The sequence below is a fragment of the Magnolia sinica genome, chromosome 8 (assembly GCF_029962835.1).
Source record: "Magnolia sinica isolate HGM2019 chromosome 8, MsV1, whole genome shotgun sequence".
In the NCBI taxonomy this organism is placed as follows: domain Eukaryota; kingdom Viridiplantae; phylum Streptophyta; class Magnoliopsida; order Magnoliales; family Magnoliaceae; genus Magnolia; species Magnolia sinica.
This window is the reverse complement of record NC_080580.1, coordinates 63273700-63289516: the sequence shown is the minus strand read 5'-3', so window position 1 is coordinate 63289516 and position 15817 is coordinate 63273700. Positions and strand designations below refer to the sequence as shown.

The 15817-nt window shown below is 36.7% G+C and overlaps 1 non-coding gene across 1 annotated transcript; it reads left to right on the top strand.

The window, feature by feature from the left end:
- The first annotated feature begins 1016 nt into the window (after positions 1-1016).
- On the top strand, positions 1017-1123 carry LOC131254674 (small nucleolar RNA R71). The gene has a single exon (XR_009175795.1). It is a non-coding gene; the product is annotated as a small nucleolar RNA R71 (small nucleolar RNA).
- Positions 1124-15817: the final 14694 nt, after the last annotated feature.

The window sequence follows — 15817 nt, the reverse complement described above, 5'->3', positions numbered from 1 at the left end:
TCTAGTAGAGGAATGTTGACCTTAACTTGTTTTAGCACCTCTAGAATGTCCTGAGAGTTAGAGAGAGGTTTTGGTGCCATTAACTGTTGGGGGAATGGTGCAACTGGTTTGCCTTGAAGTTTCGGTTCTAAATCATGTGGAGTAGTGCTAGATTTACCATTGTTGTCCTCTTCCAGGTCCTTGGACTTTTCAGCCCTTACTGGAATAATTTTGTTAATTGTTTTCCACTCCTAAGAGTGGTGATAGACTTAGCTTGCTCTATTTGATTGGAAGAGCTCGGGTTGATAACTTCATATAGTTGTTTTGGATTGGGAAGGAGTTGAACTGAAAGGCTTCCCTTTTCCCCAATCACATTTTTTGTCTCAAGCCCTTGTATGGCCTTTGCAAGGTCTTGAAAGGCTTGTAGCATACCCTGATTGAAAAACTCTTGATTTTGAAGATGCTTTAGGACCGGATCCTCTTGAGGTTTCCCTTAATTTTGAAGTTGATTAGGGAATCCTTGAGGAGTAGCAATTTGTCCATTCCTCCAACTGAAGTTTGGATGGTTTCTCTAACTAGGATTGTAAGTATTGGAGGTGGGTCCTTTGAAAGGCCTGTGTAATTGTTTACAACATTCGATTCAATATTCAGAATTTCTTAAAAAGCAGGTATTGTTGGACAATTTTTAGTTGTATGAATGTTGCAAGTACAAATACTGCAAATAGTTTCCTTAGCCTTATCCTTCTTAAGTTTCATGGCCTTGAGTTTCCTTGTGAGATTAGCCACTTTAGCATTTATATCATCTTCCTCTTTCAGAAGATATATTCCACCCCTCTTTTTTGATTGAGTAGGATTAGAAGTGGTGCTAGGTTTTGGGGAGATGTCCCATAATTGTGCGCTTTTAGCAAGTCCGTCAAAATAGTCCGACACATCGTACATTCTTGTTCATGAATTCCCCACTGCACATTGTCTCGACTAATTGGCGCATGAAAGATGTCAGTCCATCATAGAAGAGGTTTGTGATACGCCACATTTCAAAACCGTGCTGTGGGCATGAACTAACAAGATCCTTGAACCGCTCCCAACATTGGAAGAATGTTTCATCTTCCTTTTGGGTGAAGTTCATGATCAAATTTCTGAGGGTGTTCGTTTTATGGTTCTTTATGAACTCCCCTGTCATGTCGTTCCATCTACCAATAGATCATAAACGTAGTGAGTGTAACCACGTCTTAAATTTCTCTTTTAAAGAAAAAGGCAAGAGTTTCAGCCTGACCGTGTCCTCAGACACGTTAGGAAAATATAAAGTAGTTATTATCTTATCAAACTCTTTCAAGTGTAAGTATGGATTTTGAGATTCAAGTCCATGAAACTTTGGAAGGAGTTGGATCACCCCTGGCTTAATATCCATGTTTCCTGTATTTTCTAGAAAAACCATACAAGAAGGTGTGCTCACCCCCGTCGGTTGTAAATAATCTCATAAAGTACGAGGCGGGGTGCTTGATGCACCTCATTTTCATCCTGAATTTCCTCAACCGAGTTTGAGGAGGATTTACAGGTTAATTTGCAGTCATCACTTCAATTAACTCTATGGATCTTGGGTGATATCTAATCCAGTGATAGATAGATAACCCATCAACCAATCCTCCTTCACTCAAAAGGCGTTGAGTGTTATCATGGACCTACTTGGGCATGAAACACTCTCAGCTCTCAATTTCAGTAACTAACCTAACCCTAAAAAGAGAGAACCCAAAGCAATAAGAAATCTAGAAATAGAAAGAGAGAGAATTAGAAAGAAGTTACCAAATTAGAAGTTACTAGATTAAGATCCTACAATACAAAAAATAAATAAATAAATTAGTTTCTAAAAACAAATTAGGAAAGTAAGTTAGTTTCTAAAAACAAATTAAGAAAGTAAGTTAGTTTCTAAAAATAAATTTAGAAAGTTCCTAACCTATAAATATAAAGATAAGTTAGTTTCTAAAAATAATTCAGAAAAACCCTAATCTAAAAAAAGAAAGTGATTAACTCTAATCTCATCCTAATTCCAAAACTAGTTATTCTCAGAAAAGCGCAACCATTAGTCCCCGGCAACGGCGCTAAAAACTTGTTCACAATCCCAAGTGTAGGCTCCCAATGTAGTAATAATCTCGGTAACACCGAGGTCGAATCCACAGGGACTAATCTCGTGTGTATTTTGAAAGTAACTAGAATCAAAACTAGAAAAAGATCTAAATCTAAATTGGGAGTAAAAGGAAGTAATTGTGAAGTATTTAATTGGAAACTTAAGAATTCAAAGGTGGGAACTAGGGTGCTAAGGATTCACTTGTAGCTATCAAGATGTTTCCTTGATTTAAGTAACATAATTAGAATTGGAGTCCTATCCTATCCAATTGGAAGATATATCAATAAGATTAGATCTGCACTTCCATTGATCTAATTCTCAATGAATGAGAGTTGTGAGGATTGGAAGTGATTCCATCATCTAACCATGATTAAGAGACAATGGCAAACAATGGGATATATTGATCTCATGACCAAACATAGGAGAATTGGGAAGATTAGAAGAGATTCCATCACTCAGCCATGCCCAAGGGACGATATTGAACAACAGGATTTACTAACTTAACAATCTGAAACAGGAAAAGAAGATACTCAAAGCTATTGCAGATCTATTATAATTTAGTCTTAACAAGCCATTAAAAACTAAAAGTATTCTTTAAATATCAAATTAGAATAAAAAAGGTTCAACAAGAACAAGAACCAAATAAGAAAAACATCCCAATCACGCTATAAGCTTCACCCCTTAGCCCTAATTAAGAGATTTATCCAACCATAGCTATGATTGGATTCAAAACCCTAGAAGAAAGCATTAAAAACTAAAAAGAATAGAAGAAGAAACTCTTGGATGACGGCTTTACCCCTTTGCTCTGCTCTTCCAAACCCTAGATATCTCAAAAAGACTTAGGAAACCCATATTTATAAGCTAAGTTCTGCAAAATCACAAAATCGCTTCAAATTTACACTCTCTGCATAACTTTTTGTAAGGCCTTCGATGTCAACAAACAACCTTTGATGTCATTGAAGAGGTTTGAATCTGGAAGTCGCGCCACTTCTTCTTTCGCACTGCGTAAGTCTCTGTGTCATCGAACCTTCCTTTGATGTCATCAAGAAGTCCTTCGATGCCATAGAAGTGTCTTCGATCCATCAAAAATGAGTCCAAAATAGTCTAGCGAGTTGCTTTAATTTTTTCAATAAATTTGATGCCATCGAACAGTCTTCAATGTCATCGAGCATCTTCTTCGAGTCATCGAACATGACTTCGATTCATCGAGAATTCCATCCAATATGTCCAACAACCAACTTGATTTTCATGTAAAAATTCAATGTCATCGAGCTGTGTTTGATGTCATCGAGCGCTGGCTTCAATGTCATCAAACCGTGTTCGATGACACAAATAATGAAGCGAGTTTCAGTACTTTGTTCTTTCGACTTCCTTGCGTCTCTACTTAGTTTTCTTGGATCTTGGGGTCTTGAAATCTTCAATCTTGATATCCAAAGATCCATTCCATGCCTTGGCAATTCTTGAGCATTAAATCCATGCTTTTAGCATTCTTTTCAATCCAAGCTCTTAAAATCACCTTGTAACACAAACATGTATAAAATATACGATTAATCCTTATCATGTTCATAAAACCAAGATATAAATGGGAGAAAATATGTAATATTTGAGTCTCAACATAATGTCATCTAACACCATTACCAATCTCTATTTTTAAATTGCCCTCAAAAGTGCTTTTTTTGATAACACATTATATATATATATATATATATATATATATATATATATATATGTCACCTTCGATGACTTCAAACAGGCATCGAACAGTTCTCGATCCCATCAATGTTTTCTAGATTTTTTTCAATTGGTCGTTGGACTAACTGGGTACTTTTTCGATGTCATCAATGAGTGTTTGATGCCATCGAGAATTTCTAAAAAATCATGTTTTGTATCTGGAAAGTTGAGGTGTAAGTTCGATGCCATCGATAGATTCTGCGCAGATTTTTCACAAAGCTACGAAATTGTGGGATTTGTTTCTGATTTCGTTTAGGATTCTTTCCAAAGTTATAAATATATGGGTGTAAATAGGATTGGGAGGTATTCTAAGTGTTTCTAAATCGTCTTGAGGTTTCAAAGGGTGTAGCAAGGGGGAGATTTGAGGTTGTTCGAATCAGGTAAGCTCTTTCTTTTTGTAATTTCTGCTTTCATAGTTATCATCTATTGCTTTGTGCCATAGTTTTTTCTCGAAAGGGTTTTTCCACATTAAATCATTATGTTCACTTTGTGTTTGCTTGGTGTTATTCGATTGCTATCTTAGATATATCTTTGTGTGCTTTTGCGGTCCCCCCAACAAGTGGTATTAGAGCTAACGTTGGTGCGCAGGCTTGAATTTGAAAGATAACTATCAATGGGAAACTCTAAGTATGATATTAAGAAGTACTCAGACAAAAATAATTTTGAGTTATGGAAGGTTAAGATGATTAGCCTATTAAATAAGCAAGGCGAAGATGGAGCTCTTGAGGAGCATCGGTCGTCTATGAGTGATGAAGATTGGAATACTCTTGATAAGAATGTCTTATCTTCTATCCGATTGTGTCTCACGAATGAGGCTCTCTATACCGTTCTGAGGGAGAAAACCGTAGCAAGTTTATGGGCGAAGTTAGATGACGTCTATGCAAAAAAGTTCGTTGAGAATCGCCTACACTTAAAGCTATGATTGTTCAACTTCAGGATGGTAGAGGGTGGAGATGTGGAGGCACGCATTAGTAGTTTTAATAAGTTAATTTACAAATTGCTAAACATTGAGAAAGTGGTCAAAGATGAAGATCAGGCATGTATTTTATTGAATTCTCTTCCGACTTTGTATGAGTCATTTAAGGACTCATTGTGCACTGGTAATAAGTCCCTAAGTGTGGACACCGTTATCTCATCCCTTTTGGGGAAGGCTATGAGAAAGTTAAATGGTAGGGTAGGGACCTCTTCTGATGCACTACTTATAAGAGGCAGGAATACTAAGTAAGATACAGAAACTTTAAGACCTGGATTTAAATCCAGGGGCAAGGGCAAAGGCAAGTTAAAGTGCTGGAACTGTAAGATGACTGGACACATGAGGAAGGATTACAGAAATCCTAAGTCAAAGAAAGAAAACTCAGAGGCTTCTTCCAGGGAGGCTCATATTATCACATTTGATAAAAAAGACAAACACATGTAATGTTTTGTCTGTGTCTATGATCGAAAACTTGTACGACGATTGTAAAGATGAATGGATCCTTAACATAGGGGTGTCATATCACATGACTCCTGATCGGAGTTGGTTCACCAGTTATAAAGAATGCGATGGTGGACTGGTCTTTATGGGCAATGACAATGCCAGTAATTTTGTGGCTATTGGTACGGTGCACATTAAGATGTTTGATGGGATGGAGCGTACCTTGACTAATGTCAGGCACGTTCCTGATATGAAGAAGAGTTTGATTTCTCTCGGTGCACTTGAAGCTATAGGGTGCAAGTTCACCGGTCTTAATGGTGTCCTTAAAGTTTTAAAAGGAGCACTCGTAGTTATTAGAGCACATATGTACAGAAACCTTTACAGGTTGATTGGAAGCACTTCAGTAGATGGAGCAGCAACAATTGTTGCGGATTCCATGTCTGCACGTATGTTGCATGCTCGTTTGGGCTACATGAGCGAGCGGGGCACTTTCTGATCGTTATTTGATTCTAGCTTTTAAGAATTCTGATTTAGATATATGTGAGCATTGTATATATGGTAAATAATCTTGATTATCTTTTAAATAAGAAAAATATATATGTAAGGGAGTGGTTGATTATGTGCACTCTGATGTATAGGGGCCATCGCCAGAGGTTTCCGTTAGAGGGTCGACATGGTTTGTCTCATTCATTGACAAATTCTCCTGAAAAGTGTGGGTTTACTTCATGAAACGTAAATGCAAAGTTTTCACCACATTCAAACAATGGAAGATAATGTTGAAAAAATAGTCAGGGTGAAAAATAAAAGTTTTAAGGATTGACAATGGTTGAGAATTTATAACTTCCACTAAGTTTAATGAATGTTGTAAGGATGAAGGGATCATTAGGCAGAACACGGTGCGCCACACAGCCAAACAAAATGGTGTGGTTGAACGGATGAATCAGATTCACTTGGAGAGGCCCTGATGCAAATTAAATAATAATAGGTTAGGCAAGGACCTATGGACTGAGGCCGTTAACATGACTTGCTATTTGGTGAACCGGTCCCCTTCTACGACAATTGATTGTAAGATCTCAAAGGAAGTATGGAGTGGTCATAAGATGGACTACTCAGATTCGCGCATATTTGGTTGTGAGGCTTACTCTCATGTACCATCAGTTGAAAGAGATAAGCTAGACCATAGATCTAAAAAGTATATCTTTATTGGATATGGTGTTGGTGTGAAATGTTATAGGTTATTCGACAAGCTCACTTGCAAGGTCATTACTAGCTGTGACGTCAAATTCTATGAAAGCTCCCTATTCCGTAAGAATGATCAAGAGGAGCAAAAGGAACCAGAAAGGTTGATCGTAGACATCCAAATTGACACAGATGATACTTAGGCAGAGACAGATGTGCAGATAGAGGAACAAGAGTAGGTGGATCAGCTACCTGTAAGAAGAAATCCACCGTGAGATCGTAGGTTACCGGCAAGATACAGGGATGACTCTAATATTGCATATGCCCCCATTACAGATGAGGGGGACCCGTCTACTATTTAGGAGGCTCTTGGTAAGCCTGATGTAGAAAAGTAAAAGGCAGCTATCGACTATGAGATGGACTCTTTGTACAAGAAGCACACATGGGAGCTGGTGGAGCTTCCAATGGGCCAAAAAGCGATCAGATCAAGTAGTTATTCAAAAGGAAATATGATAGATACAAAGCAAGTGTTGAGGGTCAAATATTGCATATTAGACCCCATGTATTACTTGGTTTTATGAATATGATAATGCTTAGTATTTTATTTTAATCATGTATGTGTTGCAAGGTGAATTTAAGGGCTTGGATTTAAAAGGATACTAAAAGCATGGATTTAACGCTTAAGAATCACCAAGGTCAATGATAGATCTTATGAGACCAAAAATGAAGAATTCACATGCCAAAGATCCAAGAAAACCAATTAAGGAATGAAGAGAATTGAAGACTTGAAGTGAAGAAAAGGGACCCTAAAAATCTACCTGCTTTGACTAGTCTAAGCCCTCCTTCGACTAATCTAAGCCTCCTGCTCGACTAGTCGAAGAATCCTCGACTTGAACTCCATCAACAAAATCCTCTAATTTCCCATCATCCTCGACCAGTCGAAGGTGCCCTCGAATAGTCAAAGGTTGTCCATAACCAGTTTAAGGTTACGCAGATTTTTCGCAAACTACGTAAATTTGAGGCGGTTTCTGGATTGTTCCAAGTCGGTGTGAAAGGAGGTGCTGGAAAACTATAAATAGGAGTCCCTAGGACGTTCCTAGTTATCTTCTAGGGTTTAAGGAGTAGAGCAAATGCATGGAAAAGCCATCGCCAAGAGTTTTTCTTCCTCTTCCCTAGTCGTTTTTATGCTTTTCTTAAGAGATTTTAGTTCAATCATGTCTATGGTTGGCTAAACCTCTTAGCTAGGTCTAAAAGGTGAAGATTTTAGCATGATGGGATGTTTCTATTGCTTTGATTTATGTTTATGTTGAACATTCTTTGATTCTAATTTGATTTTAAAGGAATACTTTCAGTTCTTAATGGTTTATTGTGACTCAAATTACAATAGATCTGCAATAGCTTTGAGTATCTTTTTATCTTGATTTTGAGATTGTGGGATTGGTAAATCCTGTTGTTACCCATCGTCTCATGGGCATGGTTTGGTTGTGGAATCTCTTCCAATTATCACAATTCTCCTCCATTGAGAATTAGGTCAATGAAAGTTCAGATTGATCTTAATTATATATCTTCCAATTGGATAGGATAAGACTTTAATTCCAGTCGTGCGGCTTGAATCAAGTAAGAGGGCTCCTTGATCTCTTCAAGTAGATCCATAGAAACCCTAGTTACCACTTTGAATTTGTTAATTTTAATCACTTTAATCATAATTACACTCTCGATTAATTCAGATTTAGATTCACATCTTCATCTAGTTCTAGTTCTAGTTACTTTCAGAATACACGAGATTCGTCCTTGTGGATTCGACCTCAGTCTCACCGAGATTATTACTACATCGTGACCACCCACTTAGGGTTGTGAACAAGTTTTTTATGCCGTTGCCGGGGATTGAAGGTCGCATTTTTCTGAGATTAATTAGTTTTGGAATTAGGTTAAGATTAGGTTTTGTTTACTTTCTATTTTTAGGTTAGGTTTTTTTGAATTATTTTAGAAACCAATTTACCTTTTAATTTTAGGTTTAGAAACTTTCCTTTTCTGTTTTTAGAAACTAACCTAACTTTCCTTTTTTGTAGGATCATAATATAGAAACTTCTAATTTGGTAATCTCTTTCTAATTTTTCTTTCTTTTTATTTCTAGATTAGGGTTTATTTTCTGCTTTTAGAAACTTTCTAATTTTAGAATTTTTGTTTTTAGAAAATGATTTCTTTTGTTTTGTTTTGTAGGATCTCAAATTAGGAACTTCTAATTTGGTAACTTCTTTCTAATTCTCTTCCTTTCTTTGCTAGAATTCTTATTCCCTCTTTCCTTTTTATGTTTAGGTTAGAATCTGAAATTGAGGGCTGAGAGTGTTTCATGCCCAAGTGGGTCCGTGACAACACTCAACATCTTTTGCGTGAAGGAGGATTGGTTGAAGGGTTATCTATCCATCACAGGATTAAACACTATTCGAGATCGTCAGAGTTAATTGAGGTTATGGCTGCAAATCAACCTATAAATCAACTACTGAATCAGCCGCAACCTCGAGTTGCAGAAGTCCAGGATGAGAATAAGGTGCATCAAGCACCTCCGCCTCATACTTTATGAGACAATTTACAAGCAACAGGGGTGAGCACACCTTCCTGTATGGTTTTTCCAGAAAATACAGGAAACATAGATATCAAGCCTAGAGTGATCCAACTCCTTCCAAAGTTCCTTGGACTTGAATCTGAAAGTCCATACCTGCACTTGCAAGAGTTTGACGAGGTTAGAGACACTTTATACTTTCCTAACATGTCTGAGGACACGATTAGGATGAAACCCTTTCCTTTCTCCTTGAAAGAGAAAGCTAAGACGTGGTTGCACTCACTACATCCATGATCTATTGGCATATGGAATGATATGATGGAGTTCATAAAAAATTCTTTCCATACCATAAGATGAACACCATCAGGTAGTCGATCATGAACTTCGCCCAAAAGGAAGATGAAACATTCTTCCAATGTCGAGAGCGGTTCAAGGATCTCGTCAGTTCATGCCCACAAGACGGTTTTGAAACGTGGCGCATAACAACTTTCTTCCATGATGGACTAACATCTTCCATGCACCAATTCGTCGAGACGATGTGCAATGGGGAATTCATGAACAAAAATGTCGACGAAGTGTGGATTACTCTGACAAACTCACTAAAACTGCACAATCATGGGACATCACCCCAAAACCTAACACCACATCCAAGCCTACTCAAGCAAGGGAGAGAGGTGCGATATACTTGTTGAAAGTGGATGATGATATGAATGCTAAAGTGGCTAGTCTCACAAGGAAGGTCGAGGCCATGGAACTTAAGAAGGATAAGGTTAAGGAAGTTGTTTGCGGTATATGTGCCTGCAACATATATACAATCGAAAATTACCCAACGATACCTACTTTTTAAGAAGCACTGAACGAGCAATCGAATGCCATAAACAACTACCAAAGACCTTTCAATGGACCTATCTCTTACACATACAATCCTGGTTGGAGAAATCATTCGAACTTTAGTTGGAGGAATGGACAAACTACTACTGAAGGAATCCTTAACCAATTCTTAAATCAAGGGAAACCTCAAGAGGATCCGGTTTGGAAACATATTCAAAACCAAGAGCTTATCAATCATGGTATATTACAAACCCTTCAAGACCTTTCAAAGGCCATACAAGGGTGTCATATAAAAAATTCAATTGAGGAAAAAAGGCTTCTTCCAGCCTCACACTACGCCAAAATTGCGAATTTGCAATGGACCAAATCCGTCGTAAAACCAAATATACAGATTTCGTCGGTCACTTTTTAATGGGTCATTTTTTTTCAACGGATAAAATCCATCGTTTTATCTGCAACTGATACGGTCCGTCACAAAAAATAAAAAATCCGTCGGTAAAATTCAAAAAATTAGTCATCATTAAAAACATTAGCGATGGATAAGGTCCATTGCTAATATGAGTAAGCGACAAACCTCAAATCCATCATTGATTTTCGACGTTTAGAAATTAACAACGGATAAGATCTGTCACTAATATGAGTAAGCGACGGACCTCAAATCCATCGTTGATATTCAATGTTAAAAAATTAGCAACGGATTTGGTCCGTCGCTAAAATATCTGTAAAAAAAAAAAAATTATCGATAAATTATTATTATTATTTTTTTAATCTTACACCTGATAGTCATCCAAAAAATAATTCACACTATTGTTTGATAAGAATCCTATTAACAAAATTGGTAACAACTCAATTCAATAAAAGAGGAAATGACCCAAGTGGGGCTAACCCAAATAACAATTCCTATATAGCAGTAATAGCAATAAAATGGAAAAAAAAAGTGTAAGATGCACATTAGCAAAATCCAAAGAAAATCCAAAAATTTAGATCTCCATGGCCAGTTTGAAATAAGGGAACATAAAACCCACATCTTGAAAATTTCATTGGGAGCACCCCCAGTAACCTTGGCCACTCGCAGCAATGTCAGCTCGGCCTTCAGCTCCTTGAGCTGGTTGAGAAGGTCAGATGAGGGCACGTCTAACTGTCTAAAATAGATATAAATGTCAAGATGCCAGGGACATTGGAAAACTAACATCATCACATACCTGTACGGATATATAATGACATTGAAAAAGAAATGTAATTTTATGTAATATGTACTTTATAGTGGATAAGATAAAGAAAAAAAATACATTTAAATGTCCTGAAATACATTAGATCTATACAAGGAATATAGCTCAAGTACAAGAATAAAACATACATTATCATTGTCTCATGGGTGGATTTGACAAATTCATGGGACTTGGCATGTCAATTCTTTAGAAAATGGAGTGTCCTTTTTACATGCTATTTACAACTTTGATCATACGAAATCGGGTAATTTTTCAAGGGGTTGGATTTGTTGGTGTTAATTTGACTTTGCATAATACTATTCCCTTCTGATTTCCATGGTATCAAAAACCGGTAACATTACATCTATAAAAACCTTTATGTGATGGAAACATTCACCCCTTTATGTGATGGGAGTTGAATCAGTTTATTACGAAAAAACAAGGGGGCCATATTGGCATTGTTACGGGACTGATACGCTGTTGTTACAAGCAAATATGACCATTTAGGCCCATTTAAAAAATTTTATTTCCAAATATTCTCTCTTTTTATGTTTCTTTATTCCTTTTAACCATGAAGGGAGCTTAAAAACTAAGTTTGAAATAGATGCAGTGAGTGGGATGATTTGAGAAATATTTTAAGTCAAGGGTAAACTGTCTTTTTTTTCTTTTTTTCCTTTTCCCTTCATCTTTCCATCTTCATTTTCTTGTACTTATATGTAATGGGCCCTAATCCACTAAATCATGCTAGACTTGTGTTTGATTGGGGCATGTTTGGTCAACTTTCAGCAGGACAAGTGAACACTGCTCAACAGACAACATTCTTTCCAAAGAATGGTCCGTTGCAACATCAAACCCATGTCCAAAACTAAAAACTAAAAAAAAGAAAAAAGAAAAAGGATGAGAATACATATTTGGAAGCATCACATCTTTTTAGAAGTTTACCAATAATTTTCGAGGTTTACACACACACACACACACACACACACATAAGAAGAAAGTTTAGGCTATTAAGGACCTATATTGGCTGGAATTCCCCTAATTGCTAGAATTCTCATCTAGTAAAACTAACTTGACCCTATTTGGGCAAAAGTTTGCCTAAACTGTATTCTGTTAGTAGTAACCATCTTAATTATTTCACTATTTTATTTTTTACCATGCATTTCATAGCCCATTTGTTGGATGTTTAGGGGTGTTGGTCAGTGTGTTTTTGAAGATATGTTCCTACTATGGGACCCACAATTTAGATGCCCTGGATAACTATGAATCAATGCCACGGGGGGAGGATGAGTTAACACAATTTTTTAAATGGTGAAACTAACACGACCCTATTTGGGTGAGAAGTTTGCCAAACTCATGCATGTACAAGGCAGACCTATGACCTAGAACACAAGCACATGTGCCATCATGGCATGGCAGAGAGGTATAATGTTCAAGCTGTTCACAAAGTGGCACCTCCGAAGATGCTTTTGTGGCCCATGATCTTAAAAACAGGTGGACGGTTTAGAAAACTCCTGCCAAGTTTTTTTCTGTACTTTTATTTCACAAATTGTGGCTACTCAATATGTGGACCAACCTAATTCTTGCACGAGGGCATTCGCATGGAAGGAACCATCTGATGGATAGGTGGTACCTGTAACAATGTGCCATGCTAGCACTTGAGGTGGAATGTGCATGAACTACCTTGCACCCACGGGTGGATGTAGCGAAGCTCCGTTTGCAATTAGGGGAATTGTATGACTGCTGAGTTTGATGTTTGATACACAGACATTTAGAAATTGTACACATGTTAGATAATAGTGCGAATTAAATTGGACAATTTGTTGGTCCCACTATGGATTGTGCATGATTCTACTGTAGCACATTAGTCTGATGATGCTAAATCATCCAATCTACGGCTCATAAGAAATTTTCAATGATAGGATGATGAGCAGTATTTGAGTAATGTTAGGGCCTATTGTTAAATCTGAATTCCAAAGTATGAATCTGAAGTTGGAAAACTAGTGGTGAATGGATGTTTGGTTTATCCAAAAGGTATCCAGTTTGAAGTTGAAAGGCATAAAAAGTGCCTCTTCCAATCCATTTTACTCGGTCTTCCACTCAAAACAAAATGTTTACTATTGAACCTAGTATTATCTACTACATACTAGTAACATACAACCAATATTGGGGCACCATACCATAAGCTACAAAATTTCATGTCCCCCTAAACAAGGTATCCTCCATTGATAACATATATATATATAATAAGTTTTTTATTTTCATTTACATTCACAAATACATTCATCATCTACCAACTATTAACAACATTTACAAAAAATAAAATATATCCAACCAACTCTTAATAATAATTTGCAACTTAACCACTGGGAACCGTCATGCACCGTAATGTCTTACGGCAGAGCGGGTTCTGAGGAGTTACAACTTGACCCTGACGACAGTATATAAATGAAGCGATAAAGATATAAATGATTCAAGATTAATTAAAGGTTTCAAGAACTTACATCCACCTCACTCTTATTGCCAAGTAGTCACGACGAAAATGCATCCACACTACAAGAAGGGAAAACAAATTGTGACTGCACCGATGCGGTCTAGTATGAATAGCTGCCTATGTACCCAATGTTGGAAGAGTGGGATTAAGCCACTATGTAGTTCTTAATATTTAAATAAGAACATTTTACGCATAAGCAAAGAAAAAAAATCAAAACAAATCAAAATAGAAATATGAGTATCTTCTGTCACGGATAAGAAGATGAAAAGCTAAAACAAATCACCAGACTAGTCAAGCAAAACTACTAATGCACATATTTTGGTGTTGGCTTCGCCCACTAATGCACATATTTTCGCTTTTAATAATAAACTAAAAAAATATCAAAAATTTCCCACTTCCCATCAAGTCTCACGGCACTGCTTTACATTTTAAATATCAACTTTTTCCAACTTTTTAGCATTTCCTACTACACTACTTTACATTTTTCACCATTTCAACAGATTCACCAAATTGTAATTTTTCTGGAATGTCTGGTGAACAGATCTCTGCTTCAGGCCATTTCAGGGAAATTAACTAATCCAGCCACCTCATGAGTTCGATTGCTAGTCTGATTTGTGAAATCTTTTATAACAAATACCAACCTATAATTAGAACACAAACTGTACCTTGAATGAAACAAAGATTTCCAACTCTCTCAGTTGTTGGGGTTTATTCATGACAAGAATATGATGCTCCTTTGCATATAACTCTAGAAGATCCTTAACCTGTTTGAAAAACAATGCATTAAGAGTGAACCTGAATTGTTGTTGTGGTTGATGGTTTGCATATAAATGTATTCAAGCTAGATCATCCCACTCTCAGCCCCCAATCTAGTTTGAACATTGAGAAATTAGAAGGAACGATCACATACACCCATAATCGACAGAATGGTAGTATCAACCTTAACACAAATGCCAGGTGTTAAGTGTGTACAACATCCAAGCCATGAAACAGGTGTGCCACGAAGATCATGTGGCATAAAAATTAGATGAGTTCACTCACAGGCAAGCCACAATATGTTGAATTGGATCATCAGCAGATACGAGTTAAATAGTCCACTGTTTTCCCTATGGTGCACTGACCTGATTTGAATGACATAATCTTCATGGTTGGTGCCCATTTTTTCAATGCTTTGATTTGACCCACATTTGACATGGTATGCATGTCCTCCATGGATAGTAACTTACCAACCATTGAGGCATATGTTATCACTAGTAACATAACAATGCCCAAAAACTCAGACAAATAGTATCCAACATATGCTAGAAAATGTGAGACAGATACCATATGACTGGAACTCTCCCCAACAAGATAATCAATTACAATGATCAGGTTGAAAGGTAACTCAAGGAGCTCATACAGATGCCAGGAAGCAATAGCAAGACAACCAGTTCTAGAATGATATATTATCTTTTTCTATAGTTCCTTCTTTTCTCAAATCCAAAAGCGGATGGAAAATTGGATACTTTAAATTCCGAATTCTTCTTTTTTAAAAAAAAAATCTTTTTTTTTTTTTTTGTTCAGGCCTAGCAATGTATAATGGTAATGTCTCCTAAGTTTTTGTTTTAATAGATGTCAGACCTATTAAGATGAGCTAATCCCTCTTAAACTAATCGTTTGATGAACTTTCAAAACTACTGATGAGTAAGTTATGCTAATTGAAAAATCTGCTCAAAAAAATCACACATGAAATATTACAATGCAAATCAAATGTGAAGCAAAATCACAGCGTGTGCTTTGCTTCAATGGGCTCATGCAAAGAAATGCAATTTGTCAAGAGCGAGCAACGTAGTAACTAGAAGAAGCAGGTCTAATGTAAGAACTAGAACAGAGAAACCCATATAAGCACCAATGACAGGTTGATGCAAGTTATAAAAATAAAAATAGAAAATTTAAAAACCACCATCTTTAACAAGTTGACTTTACCTGTGTTTTCACTGTCTCATCCACACTTAGAATAAGACAAACTGCTTCAGTTGCAGCATTTATAGCATTAATCTGTAAAACATGGTTTCCATGGTCAATAGTTAATAGTGAAATTAAGTTACCAGTTAACAAATTGAATGTGAGATTGACCATTCCTTTACATTCAATTCATGCCAAGCCAAACAGTGTTCACAATCCCAATTGGGCAGATTGTTCCACAGCTTTAACATTTGTCCTTATTTGTTGTCCTGAAAATAATATCCATAGTTAAAAATCCAATCACAAGACTCACAACCATGACTTGTGATGCTGTTTTCCAAAGATAAAGAGCGTAATC